The sequence below is a fragment of the Schistocerca piceifrons genome, chromosome 9, assembly GCF_021461385.2.
Source record: "Schistocerca piceifrons isolate TAMUIC-IGC-003096 chromosome 9, iqSchPice1.1, whole genome shotgun sequence".
In the NCBI taxonomy this organism is placed as follows: Eukaryota; Metazoa; Arthropoda; class Insecta; order Orthoptera; family Acrididae; genus Schistocerca; species Schistocerca piceifrons.
The window spans coordinates 78,427,393-78,439,409 of NC_060146.1; positions in this window are offsets into that span (position 1 = coordinate 78,427,393).

Genomic DNA, 12,017 nt, shown 5'->3' on the forward strand with positions numbered 1-12,017 from the left:
TTTTGACGCTTCTCAGTGTATAAAATGTCATATCGTTTGAACTATCTGTCGTACATTGACATACCGAGTGGTTATAATTAAAGTTTCCCTGTTTAACAATTACCGTACGTGGACGGACTTGGCAACATTAGTGTCAAGGACATGGGGAAGAGAAATAATGCAGAATAAATTCAACTGAAACATTTTTAACGTGCTGCTACATCATACCATTACATACCGGTACCATTACTACTAAAAAGGGGCTCAATATAGGACCTATCAGTGTCCAGAAGAGTTTGAAAGCGCAGGATTGCATTCTGCACAGCAGAACGAAGCACGGCTTCAGGTATACTGGCCACCTCTCTTCATATGCGTGAATGTTCCCCCGGTAAACCCTGTCCTTCAGTTAGCCCCACAACCAGAAATCACAAGGAACGAAAATAGGCGATCGTGCCGGCCAATCATTCGGAAACGATCAGCTGATAATTTGATCGTTTCCAAATGTGTTTCAGAGAAGCAGGTGAACTTCACGAACGATGTTCGGTGGACTCCATCTTACGAGGTGCATTCAAGTCCTAAGGCCTCCGATTTTTTTTCTAATTAACTATTCACCCGAAATCAATGAAACTGGCGTTACTTCTCGACGTAATCGCCCTGCAGACGTACACATTTTTCACAACACTGACGCCATGATTCCATGGCAGCGGCGAAGGCTTCTTTAGGAGTCTGTTTTGACCACTGGAAAATCGCTGAGGCAATAGCAGCACGGCTGGTGAATGTGCGGCCACGGAGAGTGTCTTTCATTGTTGGAAAAAGCCAAAAGTCACTAGGAGCCAGGTCAGGTGAGTAGGGAGCATGAGGAATCACTTCAAAGATGTTATCACGAAGAAACTGTTGCGTAACGTTAGCTCGATGTGCGGGTGCGCTGTCTTGGCGAAACAGCACACGCGCAGCCCTTCCCGGACGTTTTTGTTGCAGTGCAGGAAGGAATTTGTTCTTCAAAATATTTTCGTAGGATGCACCTGTTACCGTAGTGCCCTTTGGAACGCAATGGGTAAGGATTACGCCCTCGCTGTCCCAGAACATGGACACCATCATTTTTTCAGCACTGGCGGTTACCCGAAATTTTTTTGGTGGCGGTGAATCTGTGTGCTTTATTGAGCTGCCTGGCGCTTTGTTTCTGGATTGAAAAATGGCATCCACGTCTCATCCATTGTCACAACCGACGAAAAGAAAGTTCCATTCATGCTGTCGTTGTGCATCAATATTGCTCGGCAACATGCCACACAGTCAGCCGTGTGGTCGTCCGTCAGCATTCGTGGCACCCACCTGGATGACACTTTTCGCATTTTCAGGTCGTCATGCAGGATTGTGTGCACAGAACCCACAGAAATGCCAACTCTGGAGGCGATCTGTTCAACAGTCATTCGGCGATCCCCCAAAACAATTCTCTCCACTTTCTCGATCATGTCGTCAGACCGGCTTGTGCGAGCCCGAGGTTGTTTCGGTTTGTTGTCACACGATGTTCTGCCTTCATTAAACTGTCGCACCCACGAACGCACTTTCGACACATCCATAACTCCATCACCACATGTCTCCTTCAACTGTCGATGAATTTCAATTGGTTTCACACCACGCAAATTCAGAAAACGAATGATTGCACGCTGTTCAAGTAAGGAAAACGTCGCCATTTTAAGTATTTAAAACAGTTCTCATTCTCGCCGCTGGCGGTAAAATTCCATCTGCCGTACGGTGCTGCCATCTCTGGGACGTATTGACAATGAACGAGGCCTCATTTTAAAACAATGTGCATGTTTCTATCTCTTTCCAGTCTGGAGAAAAAAAGTCGGAGGCCTTAGAACTTGAATGCACCTCGTACACGAAAACTGTCGAGTTCAATGCGTCTCCCTCCTGTAGGGCGGGTATGACATGCTGGCGAAGCATATCACAGTAACGCTGGCCAGTCACACTGCACGTCTTTGGTCCTCGAGCGCCAACCTGTTCAAAAAACAGTGGGCCAGAGATTAAACGGTGCCGTGAAGCCACACCATACGGTGACACGTTCACCAATCACAGGAACTTCATGCACGGTGAGTGGAGGTAAAGATCCCGAGACTCGGCAGTTCTGTGTGTTGACCTCACCCGTCAGAAAAAAAGGGCTTCTTCTGTCCGTAGGATGGCCCAGGGCCAGCTCTCTCCAAACTGAGGAGGAGGAGGATATTAGTGTTTAACGTCCCGTCGACAACGAGGTCATTAGAGACGGAGCGCAAGCTCGGGTGAGGGAAGGATGGGGAAGGAAATCGGCCGTGCCCTTTCAAAGGAACCATCCCGGCATTTGCGTGAAGCGATTTAGGGAAATCACGGAAAACCTAAATCAGGATGGCCGGAGACGGGATTGAACCGTGGTCCTCCCGAATGCGAGTCCAGTGTCTCCAAACTGAATCCTTGTGAGAAAGTGAAGAGCGAAGTCAGCACGTCGTTGTGCGTACTGTTATGCAAACTAATGTACGATATGGATCTTGTGCAGATACCACAGAAGAATGGTTCGAAGCACCTGCCGTACAGTGGATGTTCAACTGTTGTTACACGCGCACTGCCCGACGATCGGAAATTGCGAGCAGCGTCGTGTGCTGTAGCAACAGCGATTTCATCGTCCACCTGTGGTGCAACCGGTCGTCGGCTATTCTCAGAGCGCCGCCCATTTCTCTAGTGATTCGAACTTCTTCATCATGCTCTTCACAGCAGGTGGGGGAAAGGGGACCCTTCCGTAATCATTTCAGTCGCCGATATTCTGTAAGTGCAGCTGCAGCATTACTGTTGTTTCCATAATAGACCTTCACCAGTAATGCCTGGCTCCTTTTGTCTAAGCTCACGTTGACACGTCAACAAGTGCACTGCGATTGGCCAGTTGTGTGAGTCTAGAAATCACGGCACCTCGTGGCCATAGTTGGAACTGGACGGTGGTGCTGTGACGCATGGAAATCATGCACCCCATGCTCTGGACATTACTGCCACCAAGTTTGGTGCTCGTACGGTTATTAGGTTCCGTGTTCTAACGTGTTGAATAGGGCAACTTTAATTATAACCACTCGTTATTTATATAGGTACATTCAACGGCATATGTGGATACCGTCTGTGAAATAAGTTGTACCGAAGAAGTAAGAAATTTAAACGTCATGTACGATGCGGCAGTTTTTTCACGGATCTCAGCGTTTATGACATCATATCTTCTGACCTATGTGTCATACAGAGATATGGTTTTGTAGGTACATGCAGCGAAATATGCAGATTCTGTCTGCGACATTTGTTATGAAGAGACTTAGTAGCACATAAGTAATAAATTTAAACAACGTGCATGATGCGGCAGGTTTTCACGCATCTCCTGAGGTAAGATAAATAGTTGATTGACGGTAAGGCATATTTGTAGCAAGTTTGGTTGATATCGGTCGAGTGGTTTAGGAGGAGGGAATGTAAATGATTACATTTACAATTCCCTGTGATAGCTAGAATGGTCACCGTATCAGTGGACCTCGTGTTTAGTTTTGCTACACGGTGCCCTGTGCCAAATGGCTTTGCCGTATAAAGGTGGTTAACTAGTCGCCTCCTCCTATTGCAAAGTTCCATGAGTAAACGTAAAAGAAAAATTTTTGAAGGGAGGTTTCAGATCACGGAGGAGTTGTGCAGAGTTTAGTTTAAAACTGATTGTAGCGTACTATATGAAACGGAACAAATCTCTTGCAACAACATTTGCAGACTTTAAGAAGGCAAAAATGTTCAAATGTGTGTGAAATCTTATGGGACTTAACTGCTAAGGTCATCAGTCCCTGAGCTTACACACTACTTAACCTAAATTATCCTAAGGACAAACACACACACCCATGCTCGAGGGAGTACTCGAACCTCCGCCGGGACCAGCCGCACAGTCCATGGCTGCAGCGCCCAGACCGCTCGGCTAATCCCGCGCGGCTTGAAGAAGGCATATGATTGCTTACATATACCTTCAGTACTAGAAATTTTAAGGTAAATGGGACTCCATCCAAAACTAATTAAATTAATAGGAATCACTCTAACCAACAGCAAATCGAAAGTGAAGTTTTGGGGAGAAATTTGCGAATAGTTCGTTATAAAAACAGGCTTAAGACAAGGTCACTATCACCATTACTGTTCCACTGTGCCCAGGGAAACACAATGAGAGAATGGTACAAGGATAACCGAAAATGCATAAGAGTTGGAAGTGCTAAAAATAATATAAATTTGAACTGTTTGGGATTCGAAGATCTTGCTCTCCTAGTCAACAATTTTCAAGAAACCAGATAACAAATTAAATCACTACAGGAAATAGCCCAAAATATTGGCCTCAGAGGATCATTAGAAAAAACTAACTGACTCACCGCTTGGAAACAGAAATAGAGTAGGAGAACAAGAAATCAAAGTCGTTGACAAATTTAAATATTTAGGTGAAATTGTAACTTACAATCTAAATGAGAAACCATTATGGAAAAACAGAATAAAAAACCCAACAAAGCAAATGACATTGCCAAAAACGCATACAACAAAAAGATCCTATCCATTGATGCAAAATTAAAACCTTATAGAACAGTTACATAACCAGAAATAACGTATGGAGCTCAGACCACCTTCAAAACAACTAATACAGAAGGAATTGACAAAATACTAAAGACAGAAAGAAGAATAATTAGGACGTGCATAAATAAACAATATACAGCAAATGGGCATTGGAAAATAGTTTCACATGAAACAGCGTACAAGGAAATAGAACCAGTAATGATTATGATCAGGAGGAATTAGTAAGGGAATATTAGAAAAATTGTGGAATAGTAAGAGCAACATTAAATGGATCACTGAAATTAAGGAAGATATAGGAGAAATCGAAATTACGGTAGATGACTTAAAAAATAAAACAGAGAAAACCAGAATACTGCAAGACAAACATACAAGGCTACAAACGAAGATCAATAAAAGGGCAACGGGAAGAATTGTCTCAGACGAAATAAGAAAGAAAATAATCGAAATAATGAAGAAGTGTTGGGCAGACAGAAGAGCAGAACACTCTTCATATAGTAATAAACTGTAATAATCCCTGTATAACCACTGCACTATTGAATTAGTGTTGAACTGTATCGCATTACTGAATAACGATATTCCGCACCAACCTTTGTATAACTGGTTAGATTGGTCCAATGAAGACCATAAATATAAATAAATAAGGAGCCGCGCGGGGTAGCCGTGTGGTCTAGGGCCCCTTGCCACAGTTCGCGCGGCTGCCCCCGTCGGAGGTTCGAGTCCTCCCTCGGACATGTGTGTGTGTGTGTGTGTGTGTGTGTGTGTGTGTGTGTGTGTGTGTGTGTGTCTGAGTGTGTGTTGTCCTTCGCGTAAGTTAGTTTAAGTTAGATTAAGTGGTGTGATGACCTCAGGAGTTTGGTCCGATAGGAACTTACCACAAATTTCCAAATTTTTTAAATAATAAAGCGAAATGTGTGAAGTGGTAATTGCATAGTTATCTAATTAACCGTTATAAATACGTTGTAGAAGTTCAACCCTTGGATGGCTGTACGTTGGCACTGAAGCAGTAAAACTGACAGTGTGCAGCGGCGACAGCTGATGACAGAGGCCGCACAACGGCCGCGACGAGAAGCTGCTGTGGCCACCACCTGCAATGATTTTTTTATTACAACATTACAAAATTGACGAATGTTTGTCTCGAAATATGGTCCAGGCTGCGATTATCGTGGAGAGATGGGCAGTTCGTTTTTTATTTCATCAGTTGGATCTTCAGATCTTGTCTTTCTTTCCGTATTTGCAATCAAATTATAGGTTGTAGGTTCCGCCTTTATGCAAAAACACTGTTTATTGTTTTTACCGAAACGTGTTTCGGCACCTACGTGCCATCATCAGTAGAGTGCAAAAAAAGTTATTTAGTTATTTTGGTGTGGCAAAATGTTTTGTTATTACTCATGTTTTGTTGTGATTGATCCTTCTTCCACTACGTTCTCTTTTTTTTTTTTTTTTTTTTTTTTTTTAATCAAGGGATGTGTTAACTCGCCGATAAATTCATATTTACATCTTTCGGTTTGCAGATGACAAGCTATCAGTGCAGGAAACCACATACATGGTCCTACAATAATGTAAAATCACGTTAAGAAGCAAAACGAACGAACACGTTCTGTAAGCCTCATTTTGTTAGATCAGTTATAACCTCAAATATGTTCACTTTTTACGGTTTTCAGTAAACAAAACCGACTGATGATGGCACAGAAGTGCCGAAACATGTTTGGGTAAAAAGAAAGAACAGTGTTTTTGCATAAAGGCGTATCCTATAACCTATAAGTTCCTTTTATGTCACGAACCAAGCGATATCATCTAGTAGGGAAGACGATGTTTAAGTACTACTCGTCTCACGACCTAATTCTAACTGAGCGTAGTGAATGCGGTACCACCTTTTGAGCGATAATGCTAACTTGGAATTTTATTGTTGCTTCCGGTTGTCTGTTTTTAGGGAAGTTAGTTCAGAAGTGGTTTTGAAACCGTTGGGAGAACCATTAAGGGGTAACACCACTGTAACGGCCTTAAAAAAAAGCGCTTCCCTGATAATTCTTTTGGGTGGAAGAAAGGTGATAATACTTGGGGTGATTACTGACAATATACTTGAATATATTACAAGATTTTTGGAGTAAGATATTAGAAAATGGCGACACAGCTACAATTCTCCCGAGACATGTTGAATCTGAGCAATCTGCACCACGCACTGTAACTGGTGCCAACTTGATTCTGGAAAAAAGGAAAAAAATTGTTTAATCTACATGAGTGTATTCAGTGAACCACGTAGGGGATTTTATAAATATAGTTTTTTGCGTAATTGGCGAGTATTTGACTAAAATCGTTCAATTTTCACCAAAAAGGACGGTCATTTGTTAATACATATTGTTTAAATTAATTAATCCAAAATCCCCTGCGTGGTTCACTTAGAAATGCTATTTCAAAGTTACATTCTTAAATAAAAAGATTGGAAATTGGTGGAGTTATGCTGCGTGCCGTTTTGGAAAATCATATTCCGAGTAAAACGTGTTTGAAGTTTTGGCTTTAACCTATAGAGTATAGACTGAGATGTCTACGGATTCATTGCAGGTTGTACAGGAACACAGTCAGGCGAAGTACTTTTGCACACTTTTCTGAAAACTGTGTTGAGCAGCTAGTTAGGCAGCGCATACGCACTGAAGGTATGTTAGACCTTATAGTTACAAATAGATCGGACCTTATTGACAATGTCAGTATAGAAACGGGGAATAGCGATCATAATTATAGCAACTACGAATACAAAGGTTAATAAATCAGTTAAGATGGCAAGGAGAGCGTTTGTTGCTAGAAAGAGCAGACAAGCACTTGTTAGTATCTCACTCAGACAGTGAACTGACACCACTTAATTCCAGTAAGATGGACGTAGAGAAATTGTGGGCAAAGTTTAAGCAGATTATAAATCGTGGTTCGAGAATTATGAGCCTAGTAAGTGAATTAAGAAGGGATGCTTATTACTACGTCGTCCATACTGGACTCTGTTTGATGGTCAAAAGATGGTGTATTTGTACAATTCTCCTGTGTTACGGAGATTTCCGGGAAGCGTTGGAGACGGTGCCCCATTGCAGGCTGTTAAAGAAGGTATAAGCATGTGGAATAGGTTCGCAAATATATGAAGTGCTCGAAGACAGCGAACATTCATCAGAGGCAAGACTATTATGATATCGAACACCCCAGGGAAGTGTGATAGGACCGCTATTATTTCCTGTGTTCATGAATGAATGTTGAAAATTGTAGGTGAACTGATAAGGTAAGAAATGAGGAGGTTCTGAGCAGAGTCGGAGAGGAAAGGAATATGTGAAAACACTGATAAGGAGAAGGGACAGCATGATAGGCTTAAGGTAAGCCTAAGGCTGTTAAGACTTCAGGTACTAGAGGGTAGTAGTATATCATGGTACTAGAGGAAGCTGTAGAGGGCAAAAACTGTAGTGGAACACGGAGATTGGAATACATCCAGCAGATAACAGAGGACGTAGGTTTCAAGTGTTGCTCTCATATGAAGAGGTTGGCACAGGAGAGGCATTCGTGGCGGGCCGCATCAAACGATGACTCAAAAAAAAAAAAATGATTTGGCAGACTAGGTGGACAGCAATTTCTGAGTGTTTGCCGATGATGCTGGGATGTACTGTAAGATGTCGTCGTTGAACGACTGTAGGATACAAGATGCCATAGACAAAATTTCTATTTCGTATGATGGATGGCAGTTGCCTGAAATGTGGAAAACTGCAAGTTAGTGCGGATGAGTAGGAAAAACAGACCCGTAATGTTCGGATAGAGCATTAATAGTGTGACACATCGTTTAAATATCTGGGTATAACGTTGAGAAGCGATATGAGATGCAACGAACGTGTGAAGGTTTATGGTAAGCAAGGTGAATGGTCGGCTTCGTTGTATTGAGAGAACTTTGGGAAAATGTCGTTCATCTGTAAACGAGACCGCATATAGGACGCTGGTGCGACCTGTTCTTAAGTGTTGCTCGAGTGTTTGGGATCTGTACCAGATCGGAATAAAGGAAGACATCGAAGCATTTCGGATGTGGGCTGCTAGATTTGTTACTGTTAGGATCGAACAACACGCATGTGGTCCAGAGATGCTTCGGGAACTCAGATGGGAATCCCTGGAGTGAAGGCGACGGTCTGTTCGAAGAACACTATTAAGAAAATTTAGAGGACCGGAATTGGAAGCTTGACTGCACAATGATTTTACAGCCGCCAAAATACATTTCGCATAAGGACCACGAAGATAAGATACGAGAAATTCCGGCTCGTACGGAAACATATAGATAGTCACTGTTCCCTCGTCCTACTTGCGAATGGGACAGATGAAGGAATGATTGGTAGTGGTACAGCAGTACGGTGGCTTGCGGAGTATGTATGTAGATTTAGATGTAGATGTACACAGAATAAGTAGAATACATAAAAAGAAAGTCATGTAGAAAGCATGAAACACAGATGTAAGAAGAGAATGAGGTTGAGAGTAATAAGTTGAAAGTAATGATTAGAGAAGAGCCGCAATGGAAAGAAAAAGATAAGAAAGCTAGTAAGATAACGCTCGTAACGTTCGCAATAGAGTTATTGTTTGTATACATTGAATAATGAATATCATATCGGCTTCTGACTTCTACTGCAACTCTGACAAAGCAACTGTGCACCCTCGAGCTGCAAGTTCAGTTCTGATAACTCGACCGTCGTTACATCCCTACTTGGCTCGAAGCGAAATTCACCGAAAATAGATGGGACGTTGTCGAGTACGTTCTGTATAGTAATGGTCCGAAGACGGACCCTTGTGGGACACCGGGTGTTTCGGGGCGTATTGGCTGGCGCGGGCTATTTCTGCGGAGCGGGCTGGCGCCAGCCGCGGCGGTTCGGAGCAGAGCAGAACAGAACAGAACAGAACACGGCCGGGGCTGGGCTGTTTGTTTGCTCTGGCGAATATTTAGGGCAGCGATAAGCAGCGGCGGCGGCAGCGGCAGCGACGGCGCTAAATTACGGCCGCGATAATAAACCCAGAGAGCGAGCGAGTGGGCGAGCGAGGCGCGGTCCCGCGGGCTGCCGCTAAATTACAGCCGAGGCTGACAGCGGGGTCGCGGCAGCAGGCAGCAGGCAGCAGGCACCAGGTGCTGTCCTGTCAGCGCTGTCAGCGGGCGACAGGGGCCTCGGGCGTAGGCGGAGGTTGCGTGGGCGGAGGCGCCGCCGAACTCCCGGGCAGTGGGCGGGCTGAGCACAGTGCCGGGCTGCAGGGTGGGAAACGCAGACCAGACGATTAGCTCGCCTGAGGATAATAGATGATCAAAAGTACCCGGACATTTTAATGCCGTGACAAGTGCCAGAGTACTACATGAGGTGAGGAAAGAACTGTATACTAAGGCCGGAAAACTCCCAGTAGCCTATAGTTCAATTCTTTTATCTTGGCGGCTTGCGCATGCTCGCCCAGACGCGGGAGATTGCTGCGTTGCCAGTTGCACGTGCCAAGAGAAGCAACGCCATAGTATAGTATAGATCGCAAACTTACGTTTAGGGGGGAGCGCGCAGCTTATGAAGTAAAGCCACCACGGCCGCATTAAGCCTTTCGCTGCTACAGAGACGTGCTCCCAGCATTCCGCGCTGTGAGCGATTTTGTCATCACTGCATTGCTCGCCTGTGCAGACATATGGTGTTCTGACTGCTTTGACACACTTACCATTCGATTTCACAAAAACTATTTGGCCGAAAAATTTGATTTTTACGCATCTTGTTGACTGATACCTTCCCCCCATAAATGACTTAATTTTGTTTCGATGTTCAACGCAGTTATTGTGCAGCATTAAATGTAGTAAACCATTGCACGAAATTTTGAAGAGTTTGCAGAGGTAAAAAGTCCACAGCATATACTTTCCGTATGGTCGATTTTATTTGCCACTAGAAATTTCAATAAATTACATCCAAACGAATGAAATTCATAAAGTAAGACACTTCGAAAATGTTTCTAAATGAAGAAAATATTAAGCACCGAACAAGGTTTTTTTTTTAGCTTTGAACTCAGAACTTTTTGCTTAGCAGCCACACATGTTAACCATTACGCTGACGCAGCTCGTCATTCAACGCAATTCCTCGAGGAGTTTAAAGAATCACGCAAAATACCGACAAACACTATTGGTATGACTATGAATTACTCACGTTTCGTCGAAGTGCAATGGGAAATAAACAATTACCGCAGTTCTTTATTGAGAAAAAGCTGTTAGTGAGAATGAATTTCCTTGCTATTGCCTGAATTAGGAGGCTTATTGCTTGTTTGGTTTAATTAATTAATAGAATATGAAGCAATTGGTATAAAGAATGCTTTTTCCAAACTTTCTTTTATAGAAAGGCTGCTATCAAGAGATTGTTTTTGTTCAGTTACTTTATTTATGACTGAACATTTCTAAAACTGAAGACACTCGTCCGTGTTCTGCGCAGCAGTCGAGCTCTGGCAACGTCGTTCTCTGTCCATCGGCTGAATGTGTTTTGTGACGTCAGATGCGCAGAACGAACCTAAACTCGGCCGCCGTCGTAAATGACGCGCACTTTAGCAGCTCCCCAGACAGTCATCCGAAGGCAAGGATATAAGGCAGCAACGTTAACAAGAACATCACAATGATAAAAATAATACAGCACTGTTTAGAACACATGATGTGTTGAAAGTGTTCAATGAAAGGAGAGCTGCATCTTTGTTTTTATGTGCACCCTTTCAGATGTCTCCAATTCACTCAAGATTTACTGTTGCTACCGTGCATATGGAGTAAATGAAATGATTACGTTTACAGATTAATAGCACAAGCGGTTCTGGGGTACCAGGTATCCACCTGTGCTGAAACACTCATATTAGTGTGTGGTGTAACATCCGTGGTCGACAATGCAGGCGCTGACTCTGTCATCCAGTCGGTCGTATAGATGGCGAATACTGAGCTGGGATACATATGCCACGCCTACTCGACCTGTTCACATAGTTCTGTAAGAGTTGTCAGCTGATGAGTAGCACGAGTCACGTTTCGTCCCATCGTATCCCATACGTGCTCCATTGGAGATAAACCTGGAGATCGTGCTGGCCAGGGAAACTGCTGTACTTGTTGCAGAGCATGTTGAGTTTCACGGGAACCGTGGGGGCAATCGTTATTCTGTGGACAAAACCCATCACGTTTCTCTTACAACATTCTGCACGTACTAAACACTGGTCAGCGTCCCCTCCAGAAACATCAAAGGTGAACGAAAGTTGTAGCTTATCCCCTGGAGAGGGTCCAGTGTGTGTCTTGGACGAATGAACTCTACAAGATAGCGCTCACCAGGTCTACGTGGTAGCGTGCAGGCAGAATCTGTTTTCATCGCTGAAGACCACGTCACGCCATTCCATACTCCAATGATCTTCTAAAGGCACCGGACGAATCGTGTACATCGATGCTGTGGTTTGAGTGGAAGACGGGCTAGAGAAGT